The sequence below is a fragment of the Canis lupus genome, chromosome 4 (assembly GCF_011100685.1).
Source record: "Canis lupus familiaris isolate Mischka breed German Shepherd chromosome 4, alternate assembly UU_Cfam_GSD_1.0, whole genome shotgun sequence".
NCBI lineage: Eukaryota > Metazoa > Chordata > Mammalia > Carnivora > Canidae > Canis > Canis lupus.
In genome coordinates, this window is record NC_049225.1 from 57,773,460 (window position 1) to 57,790,886 (window position 17,427).

Sequence of the window (17,427 nt, forward strand, 5' to 3'; positions counted from 1 at the left end):
GTCAATGAAGCTATAATGAAGCTATAAAGCTGGTCTACATATCCTGCAGGTATCTAGACACTATGCTTGGGAGTAGATCTAGTGCTAGACCAAGGTGGGAGAAGGGTACAATATAAAGTTGAGTAAGGGAGGATTTGTTGGTATGGGTCACTATTCTCTAATGATATTTAATAGTGATTTATCATTCATTGCTCACTGATAATTGACTGAAACATCAAAAGCAGAGTGGGCATAAATAAGGAAAGCAATTAACAGCAAGTTAAAACTGGCAGGCACAGGGGTGGGACATGGCCTGACCTGCAGGGTTTTATGGAGATGAATAAGAGAACATGGTATTCCTGGAGAAAATATAATTGGGCACCCCAATGGAAAGTCATGATCCCTGACTAGTTTCCAGACCCATACTTTATCAGGACCCATTGACTAAAGAAGAGGCCAGGTCCCCAGGAGCAACATACCAGGAAGCACCATGGCAAGTGGATACAGTGATTTCAACTAGTCCTCTCCCAGAAGGACCTACAGCCATTCTTTTGGGTAATATTATACTGGAGAAGAAAGACTATCCAGTTATTTCAAGGGCTGTTAGATATAGGGTCCAAGTTAATTAATGATGATATGCAAAGAACTAAAGCACCATTAGAGCCCTATGGAGTTCTAGCCCAGGTCTCTTTCACAGGACTTCCCCTGCGGACCAACTGGTAGTCATTTCTCCAGATCCCCAATGTATTATTAGAATGAACATAATTAGGTGGTAGAAGCTGTACATTGATTCCTTTACCTATAGGGGGAAAACTATAATAGTAGGACAACCAAGTAGAAGCCACAGATCTACTCCCCATGTCTAGCTAAGATGCTATAGAAAAAGCAGTATTGCACCTAGGTGGAATGGTAGAGATGAGGGCCACCTTCAAAGACCTAAAGGATGCAGGAATAACATTTTTTTATGAGTTTATTTATTTATTCATGAGAGACACAGAAAGAGAGGCAGAGACAGGCAGAAGGAGGAGAAGCAGGCCCCATGCAAGGAGCCTGATGTGGGACTCAATCCTGGATATCCAGGATCAGGCCCTGAGCCAAAGGCAGACATTCAACTGCTGAGCTACCCAGGCATCCCAGGAATAACAGTCTCTATCATAATCCATATAACTAATCAGTCCAGCACCTGAAAAAAATGGGTGAATCATGGAAAAACAGTGAATTAAAGCAATATTAACCAAGAAGAAACCCCAACTGGGGCTTCTGTGCTGAATGTATACTAAAACAGGTAACTAAAGATTTGTATATGTGTAAGTAGTGAATGAATTCTTCCCCACATTCATTAGGAGGGCCATGCAGCTTATGGCCCTGGGTTCCACGAATCCCACCACATACTTCCAGAAGCTGCCATCCCAATAGAATGATGAAATGGCTTATTAAACACACAACTCACACAACTAATGTGCCACTTAGAGATGCCACCTGTGAGAATGGAGGGCTGTCTTTCAGGATTCTTTCTATTAAACCAAAAGACATTTTATGTAGGCTTCTTCCAAACTGATCACTTAAGGAATAACATTGGCTAAATTAACATTAAAACACGACTCTGTTCAATGGGTGAAAATTACTTTTATAGCTATAACATTATTATGAATCACAGCTATTTCTTTGAAATGGAAAAAAAAAAAGGAATTCAATGAATATTCTAAGAAACCGAAGAGTGAAAGAATGAATAAGGCTTCTCACCATCATTCCCAGTGACCCGCTGGAGAATATGCACTTCTATATCCACAGCTTCAGGCTCTGTAATTCTAGGTGTGCTGGTTACCAGAGGGGGACACTTCTGGCAGCAGACACAGTGAAAAAATCATTAAATTTAAAGCCAAAGTGTTACTTGGTTACTGTCAATACACCAGCAGCCACAGAACAGAGTTTTCCTTCTGGCAATTAACCCTGACAGTTATGAGAGGCAGGACAGCTATCACTTAACAAAAACAAAAAGGCATATGTTTGACATCCAGATTATCTGTTGGGTCATCTCCTGATACTCCTATGCCCACTTTAACTCTAAATGGGAAAGTAGAGAAACCACGGCCTGATAAGCAAACAACCAGGGGCCTCAGACTGCTTAGGGAAGAGGGTGTGAAGCATCCAAGGTAAGCTGCCAATACCTGGTAAGTCCTGGCTGAGAATGAAAATCATCTAGAATGAGGTGGCAGAGAAGGGGAGGGATAAGTATCCGTCACAGCCTCAGGACCAATTGTAGCAGCTCTGGAGTTCATTCTGCTAATTTTCCTCTTGAATATTTCCCTAGGAATCTTAAATCCAGAATCCTGGAGAATCTGGGTGGATAAAATCAATTTTATGTGAGAAGTGGATGTGAACAATGCAAGAGGTGGGACATTGCAGTGCCCCACATTGACTACTCTAATGGGCTGGCACACCCAGACCCCAGACTATGTGGCATTGGTTGAATGCTCACTGTCACTCTTGTCTGGAGAACTGTTCTCAGTTGACAAAAGCAGCCTTACCCAGAAAATTATGCACATATCCCCTTCTGGTGGTAGCCCACAGTCAATGGCTCCCTTATATGTGATAGAAGAGGCTAGCCTTTTTGCCTCATAGTAAGACAACTCTGTGGCAACTTATGTTCCAGAGATCCCAGGTCCCCATAGACAAGACCATGATTAGACTTCGCCCAAGACCACATTATTTCTTTCTTACTTCCCCTTTCCTTAATATGTATCAGTCTCTCCTTTATGTTTGTCCCTGAATCCCTGCCTGAGGCTGTTTCTACACAACATATCCTAAGACACTATTAAAAAAAAAGGTATAGGTCTTATTTGATCCTCATATAGAAGAAGTCAGGGAATAGGCAGTCTCAGGCTACAGGTATGGGAAGTGCAAGTCAGAGACCCAGGCTACTTCTAACCTTCTCACCCTTCCTTCTTAGCTCATGGCTGCTGCCACGCTGCTGCCATCACATCCACATTTCAGTATGAAGAAAGGAGGGAGGGATATAAGCTTAAGAGTATACCTCACTATGCTTGGTCCTGCTTACCAGTTTCCAGAGAGGTACTATCCAAGGACTTTTGTTTACATTGAGTGTCCCCTTACCCCCAACCTATAAAAGACACGGGAAAATGTAGACTCTAAGTTGGGCATATTGGCACTCCCAAGAACAAAGTCTGTTAGAAGGGAAGAAGGAAATATAGATTCTGGCAGTTTCTTTAACAGATCTTAACTAGAACGATCAAGTTTGGAAAGGGAATCCAAACCTTCTCAAGGGGTAGTTCCTTAAGACCACCTTACAAGAGTCAGGTGATCGAGAAACATGGGGTGAAGAGTAGATATGCCTGGTAGAAGTAAAGTAATATAGTGCAAGCCAGGCAGGGGCAGTCTGGGAACTTTTAATGCATTCACTTCTCTTAATCTATAGAAAATCCTGGTGGATGGAGAGTGGGTGTGCATTTTTTATGTCACATTTTCTCCCCCTCTAGCCATGTGCTCTAGGCTGTGAGTAGAAGTCACAGTATCCAGCCTTAACAAAAATGCTCAGGGCTCCACAGAATTTATGGTTTATTTATTATGCAATTTCTAAATGGTCAGAATCATCCACAGTACAACCAATTATCATACAATTAAATCTCTATTGAACAATTATCAGAGACATCTTGTATCTTCCAAGAAATCTCAGTGAGGATGGGGAAAATAATCACAACAAATTTCTGGTGAAAATATAAAACAAAAATGTTAACTCTAAACTGTTTGGTCCCCCTAATCCCCAAAGTTACATAAAACCTCAAGGACAGGTGAAGAGACAACATATAAACATGTTTTTCTCAGTAACTTCACTGCCATTTATTGACTTTGAAAACCTCCTGTCTTCTATAATTCTACCTCTTTGGGTCCTAATAAGCTATTCCTTCCAATTTTATCACTTACAAAATAATTATATTGGCTATAATTCCATTATAAAATCATTTAATGCAGCATGTAAAATCACTTTTATAACTACAGCACAATAGCTTTGTGAAATAGAAAAAAGAAAGAATACAATTCATATTCTTTTAAGAACTAAAGATAAAGTTAGTAAGTGACTGTCTAGAGGACAGATGAACAGAATACTAAAACTCCCTGGTGCCTATTTTCATGCTTGAGTCAAAAAGATACATTCCCTCACCCCTTCCTTTTCCTCCTTTCTTCCCTCCCGCCCCCCCTTTTTTTTTCTAAAGATTTTATTTACTTATTCATGAGAACACAGAGAGAGGCAGAGACAGAGGCAAAGGGAGAGCAAGCTCCCTGCAGGGAGCCCAATATAGGACTTGATCCCTGGGTCCCGCAATCAGACCCTGAGCCAAAGGCAGACACTCAACCACTAAGCCACCCAGGCATCCTACCCCTTCCTTTTCACAATTACTTCACCTTACTTCAGGTGGCAATCTGCAATTGCCTCCAGTGTTCATTTTCTCTTTCAGTAACAGAATTGCTTGAGTTTTCACTAGGAATATGGCTGGCCATATTGAGGTGCTCTTTCCCAGCTCCCTTACAGTTAGGTGCCAGTGCTCACACACAGAAGCAATGCAACACTTCCAATCATGTCCTTTAAGATGGAGCTGCTTTCTTTGCAGGTTCTTGTCCTCAATGCTGCCAGTTGGGAAATGATGATTATTGAAATTCTGGAAGCCTGAGTTGAGGATCTTTGAGTAATACTACTAACCTCAGACCATCACCTCTGAACTTTTATGTGCAATAGAAGAAAAAAAAAACCCTCCCATATTATCTAAGTCACTGTATTGGATAATCTCTTTGCCCCCTACCTAATAAATTCAATGTGGCCCCAGATTTTAGTTAATCAGGAGCCCCGCTCTAAGGCTCATTTAAATTAAAAGGAGTTCAGAGGTGAGGAACAAGATAGCAAGGAAACCAGAAATCATGTCCCAGGAGGTACCATTTGAAAGTCATGGGGATCCCATAACTAAAGAAAAAGGTACTGGGGTACCTGGGTGGCTCAATCGCTTATACGTCCTACTCTCAATTCCAGTTTAGGTCATGATCTCAGCACACTGAGATAGAGCCCCATATCAGGCTGTGCTCAGTGGGGAATCTGCTTGAGATCCTGTCTCTTCCTCTCGCTCTGCCTCTCCCCCTCTAAAAAAAAAAAAAAAAAAAAAATCATTATAAGAAGATAATAGCACTTGTGCCCTGCTGTATCAAAGAAGTAAAGTAGGATTAATTTGCAGAAGTCCAACAGAACAAATTTTAGCCTCATTAAGGGATAGGCCTTCTCACAATCACGATAATCCAAAGATATGCAGGAATGCCCTAGGTACCAATGAGTCCCCTGTCACCGGAGGTATGCAAGCAAATTTTGACATGATAGAATGTAGAATAAAAATTCAGGATCCTGACTGTGCCAAGTCCTAAGTCTTGCCCTGACAATTACAAATTGCTATTTCTTAATATTTATAAGCCAAGCCATCATTTGTAAAATGGGGTTAGTTTTAATTTTTACCTAATGGAGTTGTAAATAACAAGAGAAAACGCATATAAAAGACTTTCCAGTGGAGATGCTAGGTGACCCTATTTGCTGGGGATATTAAAGTAGGATTTAATCATTAGATGGGGAAAGAAGAAAGGATGGTCATAATAAACAGCCTGTGATTCTGTGATTATAAGGTATTTATTTCCCTTTCAGCATGTATAAGCATAATGCTTAATGAAAAAGGCTGGCTAGCAAACCAAGTAAGCAAATCATTCCTCCCTTTGTGAGTACCACATGTTTTAGCAATAATTAAGTTGTGTGACCCTCACTCACTCCCACTTCCCAGCCCACACCCACAGGAATGCTCTGAAAACTTCAGCATCTTTGTGGTATGGAAGAATGAGAACTCCTGGAACACTGCAGACTATATTCCAATTTAGACTCCTATTTGGTCCAAACTTCAGAGAAAGGTAATCTAAAAGGCAAGAGTGATCCATAATACACAGGGAACAATACCTGAGCATCAAGCTAATGGTGTTTGGGTCTAATGACTGACACTAACCTTTAGATCTTGAACAAGTTGCCCCCTCTTTGGAATTTGTTTCAAACTCTAAAGTACAAGGGGACCAGGAAAGATAATCTAAGTGTCATTTCAGGTTCAGAGACCTAGTATTTTATTTATTTTTATTTTATTTATTTATTCATGAGACAGAGAGAGAGAGGCAGAGACACAGGCTCTGACACAGAGCCTGTGACACAGAGGGAGAAGCAGGCTCCATGCAGGAAGCCTGATGTGGGACTCAATCCTGGGCTGAAGGTGGCGTAAACCACTGAGCCATGCAGGCTGCCCCAAGACCTAGTATTTTAATTCAAAGAAGTAAAACGATCTGCTTCTTGGAAACCTGGATCACTCCTGTAAGTTCAAAGCTCCTGAAGCCCAGGATAAATGATCTGCAATAACTAGGGGAATACAGGATACATAACACTGTTGCTTCATATAATGAACCATTGTGAGCAGATAGAAATAATCCATTTTCACAAGAGCAGTAGAGTCATGAGTAAGGATATGGGGGTCTTCTGAATTTCAAAAGTTATATATCTTAGAATGAGGGCAAGACGTTTTTCACAAAGAACCAAAAGACACCAGTTCGGAGAAAACCACTATCCATAGTACTCAACAGAGATTAAGAATATAGCACATAGAGTGATGGAACCGAAGTTTAATCCATGCCTTGCCACATGCATTTTTGTTGATCTTGAAGTGATTTTTCAGGCCTCGCTTTCTTTTCCTGAAAAGGGTCACCCAATTTTTTTTTTTTATTTTTAATGACAAATGAGGTAATAATTGTAACATTCTTAGCACTTTGCCTACCATCTTACCTATATGAGGGTAGGCACCATAGAGTATCATATTCAATGGTATTCCCCAAAGATAGTCCTAACATGGTACATAACAAGTATTCAAGAAACTTTTCTTTAAAGATTTTATTTGAGAGAGAGAGAGAGAGAGAGCATGAGACAGGTGGGGGGCGGGTATTGCATGGGGCAGCAGACAGAGAGGAAGAAGCAGACTCCCCGCTGAGCAGGGAGCCTGATGTGGGGGCTTGATCTCAGGACCCTGAGATCATGATCTGAACTAAGGCAGACACTTAACTAAGCCACCCAGACACCCAAAGAAACTTTCAAAAAAATGATTCCATGTGCCCAAGGGTCAACTGAGCTGCCCACAATGATGAAGTCTTCTCACCCTCTTCTCTAATTGCCTGGTCACCTCTTTGACCAGGTTTAGAAAAAAAAAGAGAGAGAGAGATAGCATCACTTTTCTTACCATTCTTTTCTTCTACACCTGATTTTATGTAGTCTAACCATATTAATTGCATATGCATGACCACTGGGCCCCAATTCAGATGGTGCAAATTGACCTCCCTGTTCTTAGTCACATTCAACGTTTCCTGCCTTATGATACTGAAATTTTAGAGCTTTGATCTGGAGGAGGTTAAATAGATTCTTCATTTTAGACATTGATGGAATTCAGCATAGGCAGAATCAAGCAGCTAGGGCAGTAAAACCTATAAGCAATATGATAAGTCATTAGAATTATAACAGACTCTCACCCCCAAATAGGGTACTAAGAACACTTGGTTTGTAGGTATATTTTCTACCAAGTCAATCGCCATTTATGAGATTTTTATGCTAGTTTGCACAGCTGGAATTTTACATAAGCCAATTTAGACATAATTCTGCCTTGGGAATCAAGGCAATTATAACAATAATACCAAAAGACTACTTTTTAAATAATCAAGATCATTGTTATAATTACTTAGCCAACAAAAAAGAACACTTTAAAAGTAGCAGGTGTTTATAGCCAGGATATTATTAAATATGAATCCCAGAAGGATACATTCATAGAAGAATGAACAATGTGTTCCATTAAAAATTTTAGTAATTTGTTGACAAAGTCTGCAATAAATGGTGTGCTTCATGCAAACCAATTTGGCTTTCCTGTTACCAAATTCTTTTTGCAGGAAGTTTAGGACTTTTTCTTTTCATATCTCTGTAAATATTGAAAGAAAAAGCCTATTTTTAAAAAAGTTTTCCAAAAAAGAGGTACTTGTATATGAATTATTTTAAGTTCCTATAAAGTTATACTTATTCCTTACAAGGCTGCTTCCTTCGTGAAAATACAGAAATCCTTTACTATTAGCTAGACCTATATATACTGCTCAGTATGATAGCCATTAGCCACATGTGGCCACTAACCATTAACATATGTAAAACTGAGGATTTTTAGTATTACTTTATTTTTAATTAACTTAGAAACCGAAGCAATCTGAGCTACTTTTCCACTAAGCATAACTTCATAATTTCCATAATACTACATTCTGCTTTAACTGCTGAAGATTTAGCATCCAAATAGAGCTATAAAGTATAATACACACATCAGATTCCAAAGCTAGAGTAAACAAAAATAAGGGAAAACATTTTACTAATAAATTTATGTTATTTGTTGAAATGGTAATGTTTTACTTATTCTAATGATACATTTTATTAACACAACTCTTTCTTATTTGTTACTTTCATGTAGCTACTACAAATGTTTTATTATGTCACATAGTTTATATTTCTATTGAATAGTACTGGTCTAGCAACCTAGAAATACCTACTTACTCTCGTTCTATTTTCTGTAATGCAGTGAAGTTTACATTTGTAAACAATGGACCAAAACAAACAAAACAAAACAAACTCACATTGTTTAAAGAGGAGGCCTAGACAGAAGTCAAAAGCAAGAAGGAATTGGAGGGAAGCTGGCCCTTGAAAGAAGGGAACTACTTTGGAAAACATTCACATTTATTAAACTTTGTACTGTGGGCATTCCCTACTCTGCAAGAAGTCAACCATAATGAATTGAGAAGTCAGAGCATGGAGTTCAGATCTACCAGGGCAGCTAGAAAATGAAGGGAAAAATCTAGGAAAGGGGTAGAGGGAAAGCCTCTAAATCTGAGTATGAATATACCACTCAAATCTTTGGCTCCCATTAGTGCTTGGAAGTGCCAAGATTTACAGTGTAAAACAATAGCTATAAAACTAAAAGGAGCTCTGAGATCTCAACTTCTGCCCACTGCAAGAAAGACAGTTTGGTACTTAATTAGACTGCCTACTACAACTAAAAAGAACATTCTGTAGAAAACAGAATCAGAGTCCCTATAATGTTTCATTAAGAATATGCAGTACACTTAGTAGGCTCACAAAGAGACAGGAAAATGTCAATACTCCTGAACCTAAAATGTTCAAGATGTTGGAACTAGCAGACAAGGCTTGAAATGATCTACTAAATCTAGGTTTTCAAATGTTAAGGAAAATATATCATAATAAAGAGGTAGGGAAAGTAGGCCAAAAAAATAAGTTTAATGCAAGAATAAAATAAAAATTCTGTAACTGAAAAGTAAAATATCTGAAATGAAATTTCCTTGAAAGTCTTAAAAAGCAAACTGGAGAGAGCAGAAAGGATGGATCAGTGAAATTGAAGGTAGATTATGTTCAGAAGATAATCTGTCTACAGATAAATAGTCTATCAATATAAATTACTCACTCTGAAGATTAAAGGGAATCAAAATTGAAACAACAACAATATAACCTCAGAGGCTCATGGGACAATATCCAATGGTATAAAATATATGTAAGGGCATCCATCCAGTAACATACCTGCAAATATTTTGAACATTCCTAAAACCCACTGGACTTTCTGTAAGTGTGGCAAATACCAACAAAATGACACATACAAGCAGGGCAAGGATTCTCTGTATGCCTGGAAAGTGATATTATGACCCCAAGTAGACTGGTTATAGTGGGCAAGAGGATTTTCTGGAAAAAGACTAAAACTACAAAGAAGATTGTGCTGAGACTTGAATGTATTCAACCCAACTGTAAATCTAAGAGAATGCTGGCTACTAAAAGACTCAAACATTTGATTTGGAAGGAGAAAAGAAAAAAGAAAATCCAAATGACCCAAGTCTAAGTTTCATCTTTTATTAGGAAGACAATATAATTTTTAGTTTACTTCAAGATACACACACAATTTGGTTTACCATGTATAGGTGGGTAAGGGGTGTGGGGAGGAGCATTCCAGAGTAGGTAAGAGAAAAATAAGACAGGAGAATATGGGGGGAGGGGAAGTGGTCAAAAACTCCCCTAAACTGGGAAATAAAACAAACTTGCAGATCAAAAAAACTCATCAAATTGCAATCAGGATAATTACAAAGAAAACCATACCTAGGCATATTGTAATCCAACTTCTGAAAACTAAAGATAAGCAGATATCCTCAAAGTAGCCAGAGAGAAAACATAAATGACATGCACGAGATATTACAGTTCCCATCAATGAGAATGATAGCTGGTGTCTCTTCAAAGGAGGCTAGACAAAGAAAAGAAGTTTAAACTGTTAAAAGAAGACTTATTTTACCCTGAATCCTATGCCCAGCAAAAATCACCTTCAAAATGAGGGCAAAATAAAGATATTTTCAGATAAGTTGGAACTATAAGAATTTATTACAGCAGATCAGCAATTCAAGGAATAGTAAATCATGTTGTTAAAATTTAGGAAAAATGGGGATCCCTGGGTGGCGCAGCAGTTTAGTGCCTGCCTTTGGCCCAGGGCGCGATCCTGGATACCCGGGATAGAATCCCACTTCGGGCTCCTGGTGCATGGAGCCTGCTTCTCCCTCTGCCTGTGTCTCTGCCTCTCTCTCTGTGTGTGTGTGACTATCAAAAATAAATAAAAAAAAAAAGAAAGAAAAAAATTTAGGAAAAATGATAGATTAAAATTTAGGATTACAGAAACTAATGCAGATCACCATAAATCATAAATATATTTGTAGGTATTAAAAATCTGTGTATTCTTCTCTTAACTTAAAAGACACGTGACTACTTAAATGAACAATTTTAACACTTAAACACTAATGTATAGTGCTGTATCATAGATGTACATCATACAGCATATCCTAGGTGTGCTATGTATGTTAACATCCCCAAGGATGAATGGGCAAATAGAACAATGATGTTTTAAGTTTTACATAGATATCTAAGAGATAACTCTAATAGGCTGTGATAGATTAGGCTGTGCATATTGTAGTCTCTAGGGCAACTATCAAAAACATATAGCTAAAGTACATACATAGCTAAAAAACCAATAATGGGGATCCCTGGGTGGCTCAGCAGTTTAGCGCGTGCCTTCAGCCCAGGGCGTGATCCTGGAGTCCCGGGATCAAGTCCCACATCAGGCTCCTTGCATGGAGCCTGCTTCTCCCTCTGTCTGTGTCTCTGCCTCTCTCTCTCTCTCTCTCTCTGTGTCTCATGAATAAAACTTTTAAAAATAAATAAATAAATAAACCTTTAAATAACAAAATAAATAAATAATACCTTTAAAAATAAACAAACAAACAAATAAATAAATAGCCAATAAAATGGACTACTAAAATTGTTAGCCTAAAAATAGTCAGGAAAGAATACGCAAACTGTAAATAAATATATAAGCCAGCTAGTCTGAACTAATGGAAACAGAAATGATACACTTAAATCTACCTTATCAATAATTACATTAAACAAAAATGGACTGAATACTCCAGTTAACGGTGAAAAAATACTGATTGTATTTAAGAAGAACTACATGCTGCCTACAAATGATGCCATTTAAATTAAAATAGACAATTTAAAAGTAAAAGAATGAAAAGTGATTTACTATGCATATAAACATAATAAAGCTGGAGTGACTATATTAATAGCAAACAAAATGGGATTCAAGCCAAGGAGTACAAGAGAGAAGAAGAATATTTCATAGTAATAAAACTAGTAGTTTTCTAGGAAGACATCATAAATTTATGTGCCTATTAAAAGGCCTTCAAAAAACATCAAGCAAAATTTAAAGACCTAAAGGGAAAAATAGACAAATCCTAAATACTCATTAGTAACTTTAACGTTCCTCTTTGTGTGACTTACAGAGCAATCAAATCAAAGTCAGAAGAGCATAGAAAATCTGAGCATTAATCACTTTGACCTAGATAACATTACAGAGCACTACATTAACTGTAAACTGCACATTCAAGAGCACATAGAATGTTAAAAAAAAAAAAAAAAAAAAAGAATGTTCAAAAAAGTATATATTGGGCCATGAAAGAAAATTTTCTCATCAAGTTTTAAAAGATGGATGTATTTAAAAAGTGTTCTCCGGGATCCCTGGGTGGCGCAGTGGTTTGGCGCCTGCCTTTGGCCCAGGGCGCGATCCTGGAGACCCGGAATCGAATCCCACGTCGGGCTCCCGGTGCATGGAGCCTGCTTCTCCCTCTGCCTATGTCTCTGCCTCTCTCTCTCTCTGTGTGACTATCATAAATAAATCAATAAATAAAAATTTAAAAAAAATTCAAAAAGTGTTCTCTGGCCACAGAATTAAATTAGAAATCAGTAAAAGATATTTATTTATCTTATTTATTTATTTATTTATTTATTTATTTATTTATTTATTTAAATTTTTAAGTAGTTTACATACAGTGTAACCTTGGTTTCTGGAGTAGAATTCAGGGATTCATCACTTATATACAACACCCAGTGCTCATGACAAGTGCCTTTCTTAATACCCATCCCCCATCTAGCCCATCCCCCACTCACCTCCCTCCCTCAACCCTGTTTGCTCTCTATTATGAGTCTCTTATGGCTTGTTTTCTTCCCTCTTTTATTTTATTTTTTTAATTTCCCCCTTTCCCATATGTTTATCTGTTTTCTTTCTTAAATTCCACATGAGTGAAATCATATATTTTGTCTTTCTCTGACTTATTTTACTTAGCATAATACACTTAGCTCCATCCATGCACTTGCAAAATGGCAAGATTTCTTTTGATGGCTGAGAAAAATTCCACTGTACACCACATCTTCTTTATACATTTACCAGTAAAAAGCCCTCTATACTTGAAAATTAAACATACACATAGAAATAATCCATGGATGAAAGGAGTTACAGAGAAACTAAAAAGTATTTCAAAATATCAAGATTTGTTGAATGTAGCTAAAGCAGTGGTTAGTGAGACACCTGTGACCTCAAATGCTTATATAGAAAGGAAGTTAATTTATGATCAACAATCTGTTTCCATTCTAAAAAGCTAGGCAATATAAATCCAACACAAGTAGAAGAAAGGAAATGCTATAGGTAAGAACACATAGAAAAAGTTAAAGCCCAAAGCAAGTTCTTGGAAAAGTTAAAACTGATTAACTCCTCACGAAATGACTGAAAAAAGAGAGAAGGCACAATTATAACCTGAGGAATGAGAGAAAATGTCACTACAAACCCTATAGCTATTAGGATAACAAGAATACAGTGTTACTTAAAAAAAAAAAAAAAGTCAAAGTGCAGAGAAACTACTGTAGACTTCCTTTGTGTAAGAAAGGAGAAATAAAACTTACATAAATCTCATTTGCACAAAAAGAAACATAGAAAAGATAAACCAGAAATGAAAGAGATTAGTTACCTACAGTGTAGGTCCAAGATGGAAGGGAATGGGGGATGGGAACTGGATAAAATGGATGGCAGAGGTAGGAGGAATGATTCATTCTAAGTATAATTTTTTGTATAGTCCTGACTTGTAAAACCATATTATTTTTAATATACTTATAAATAAAATCAACAAAGATGGGAGGAGGACAAAGTAGGATAAAAACAGCAACAAATGAACCGGTCATTCAAAAGAATAACAATCACACTGAAGAAAAATGAACTATCCCCAATTAACTTTTGAATACTTTATTTCAGTCTATACCCTCAAGCTAAAAACAAGAACAGTAAACAAATGTTAAACTCTAGGACAGATATATTTTTCAGCTTTCACAATACTATATTTGCTTAATTTAGCATTAAATACTAATAAATACTAAAGTTACGTATACTGTAGTATTGAGGAAGTAAGTGTTTTTTGGATAATGAGAATCAGTGTTCTCAATGTCAAGGAAGTTAACTAGGAAAATGGAAGCAGCTTCCCCATAGAATGAATCCTGTGGAATTGGAAGTATCTATATGAACTCAGTTTTCAATATAGATGCGGCTATGCCTACGTATCTACATACATACACATACACATGTATCTCCTTAAGTTTACAAGCAATGGCATCCAGTAGCAAAGAACAGGTCATGTCCAGATTATAGTTTGTAAATACCATTCACAACTGTAGGACCCTGGAGAAAGGGCTGACTCTAGGGCTGCAGAGGCAAAGTATAGGAATCTGGAAATTACCAAAGTTCAAAAGTGCTGAAAGAAAAATTAGTATATATCAAAGACATAGAAACAAGTTGATAGGGACTTTTCCCAGCCAAATCTGAGAAAATGTGAGCAAAACCAGGAAGTTATAGTGCTTGTTAGCATAGAAAGGACTATCCACACATAAATTAATGTGAAAAATCAATGGGGGAGATGCAAAAATACTCTAATTATAGTACAATTTCAACTAAAATGTAGAGGGGATGATGGGACCCAAAACTACGATTGGGTAATTGCCATAGTAATAACAGTTCCAGGCTAGAATCACTGATTGGTGCTAAAATTAACAGGTGGATATTTAATAAAAAGCGAAATATTCTCAGAATCTCAACATATTATTTCACTTCTTTACAAAAGGAAAAGTAGTAATTTTTTGGTGGAGAAAATTTGTAGACACCCACAAAGCCAAGTGTTCAAAGTTGGCAGAACCATGAAGGATTCCAGTAGATTCTGCATGCCTATTGATTTGATTTGCTGAAAAGGATACATCATTTGAGACATTTCTTACAAAAACTTTTAACCAAAATCTAGTAACAAGAAAAATATTTTTTGAAGAGAGAAACTGAGTCATTCTACAAAAACATGAAGGTCACAAAAGACAAAGGTTAAGGCACTATTCCAGATTAAAGGAGATTTTAGTCTTTAGAGATTTGACAACTAGTGAAATATGTAATCTTGGATTAGGATTTGTAACAGAATTTGGGTTTGGGAATTTTTATGCCTTTTTCTGTAAAAAATATTTAGTGAAATAGTTGGTCTACATAGAGATAATAGTACTGTATTAACATTCATTTTCTGATTTTGAAAATTGCGTTGTGGTTATACGAGAGAAGATCCTTGTTTTTTAAGAAATACATACTGATTTGTTTAGGGATAAGTGGCTATCATATCTGTAACTTAGTGCACAGTACTGAACTCAGGAAAATATTTATACTTATGTTATAAATATTTATGTTACATCTTATAAGTATGCATGTATAAAAATGAGGGAAAGAGAAAACAAAGCAAATGTGTTAAAATTTTAACATTTGGGGAACTGAGCGAATGTTATGCAGTTATTATCTGCATTATTTTTGCGACTTTCATTTAAATCTGAAATTACCTCAAATTAAAAAGTTAAAAAAAGCTAATAAAGGAACAGGAAAAATTATGCAAATCCAAGAACAAAAAAGCAATAGACCAATTCCTTGAAAAATCAGAACTGATAAAACACACACAAACTAAATAGATGAAGACTATTTAGTCTAGTAATAACATTATTAAAAACTTTCTCCAAAGAAAAATTCTATGCCCAGATTATCGAACTAGTGAATACTATCAAACATTTAAGCACAAGGGACGCCTGGGACTCAGCAGTTGAGCATCTGCCTTCACCTCAGGGCGTGATCCCACATGGAGCCTACTTATCCTCCCTCTGCCCTGTGTCTCTGCCTCTCTGTGTCTCTCATGAATAAATAAATAAAATCTTAAAACAAACAAACAAACATTTAAGCACAAAATGATACCAACATTACACAAATTTGTTTATAAAATTTCCTTTTCAACTTGATATACTTTCTTTAAAAAAAAAAAATCAAAGCCATTAAAGAAAAAAAAATACTGCCAGTTAGCATCTCTTATGAACATAGATGAAAATATCCTTCACAGAATACTATCAAATTGATGCCTTGTCTGTAGGAAATGACACTAAAATATTTAAGGGTAAATAGGCATGCTGTCCACAAATTACCCTGGAATTGTTAAAAAAAAAATGTATATCCCTATCACCATGTAGAGAGATTAATGAAGCAAATAGTGCAAAATGCGAACTGGTGAATGTGGATAATGAGCATACAGGAATTTCTTGTACTGTTCTTGCAACTCTTATGCAAATTGAAATTGTATTGATCTAAATGTTATAAAAAATCTATTTGCTGTCATGGCTTAATATGTATTTTACTTACCCGTGTCAAAGGTTTCTTTGGAAAAAAACAGGTTTCTTTGGGAATATGGAATACTACATAAATACAGCCTAATTAAACATACACTATAAATTTTTTAATTAAAATCTATTAACATTATATCATAAGATATATCAGTCTCCTCTCTAGACTTATTTCATACTCCATTTGGCTCCTTAGAATAAAGTCTTGATCTTGAGAAATAGCAGCTAAGGGCAGTTATGGTGTTGGCCACCATCTTATCACTCATTAATTACTGTACTATTCTCCCTTCTAAATATTTCTAGTAATTCTCTCTCCTGCCGGTCTCTGTGGCCATAGCTGACACTGTACTCTGGAGGCCATCCTGAGTTAATTCCTAATTGCCTCTCATCCAGCTTCACCGTCAAACCATTCTTCACGCAGCCAAATAAATTATCTTTTACTCTATTAAATTCCATGCCTCCTTGGATGAAATCTAACAGTAACTCAACATTATCTATAGGATCCCTGCCTCCTTTGAACAAGAGCTCTTAGGATTCAACCCTGTTACTATTTAAGTCCACCCACCCCAGTACGCAGAATTCTAAGATGACCCATTGGAACTTATACCTTCTATGACCTTCTTCCCTTGAGTATGGGCAGGAACTTTCTTCCAACCCCAGAAGATGGCAAACGTAGGGAGACATCACTCCTGTGATTAGGCTACATTACATGGTAAAGCTGAGGAGATTTTGTAGTTCAAAGTAAACGCCCAAACTGTTGATTATGAGTTCATCAAGAGGGAGACCACCCTAGGTGGACCTCGTCATCAGGCAGGAGCCCTTTCGAAGGCTGGGAAATCCTAGTAGGGAGGTCCTCTTCCTCCCTGGAAGAATCAGTGATGGTGTGAACTGCCTAGGGGCGAAGCCACCTGGCAAAGAACTGTGGGGGACCTCTGGGAGCCAGGAAGAGCTACTGGCTGACCATCACCAAGAAAGTGGGAACCTCAGTCTTAGAATCACATGCAACTGAATTTTGCCAGCAACCTTATGAGTTCGGAAGAGGACTCAAGCCTCAGAGGAGTGCGTCGAAGCTGGATGACCTGGAATTCAGGCTTGGGAGAGCCTGGGCCAATGAGCCAGATAAGCCAAACCTGTGATGATAGCCAGGCATTGTACACGCTGTTTGTGGTAACTCGGCACACCGCGTTAGAAAACTAACATACCTGCCAAAGACCATCTGTGCCTTTTTCTCAACCATGCTATGCCAA

At 37.3% G+C, this 17,427-nt stretch overlaps 1 long non-coding RNA gene across 7 annotated transcripts in view; it reads right to left on the reverse strand.

The window, feature by feature from the left end:
* Positions 1 to 17,136, reverse strand: part of LOC102155107 — a 146,237-nt gene extending 129,101 nt beyond the window's left edge. The window contains exons 1-4 of one of the 7 annotated variants that reach the window (XR_005358392.1): positions 16,788 to 17,136; positions 10,232 to 10,373; positions 2,148 to 2,318; positions 1,723 to 1,819 (exon numbers count right to left, since the gene is read on the reverse strand). This is a non-coding gene — a long non-coding RNA (uncharacterized LOC102155107). Of the gene's footprint in view, positions 1 to 1,722; positions 1,820 to 2,147; positions 2,319 to 10,231; positions 10,374 to 16,199; positions 16,736 to 16,787 lie in introns of those variants that run through there. The other 6 variants (XR_005358391.1, XR_005358393.1, XR_005358395.1 and 3 more) reach the window with 6 other exon arrangements.
* Between the last annotated feature and the right edge of the window lie 291 nt (positions 17,137 to 17,427).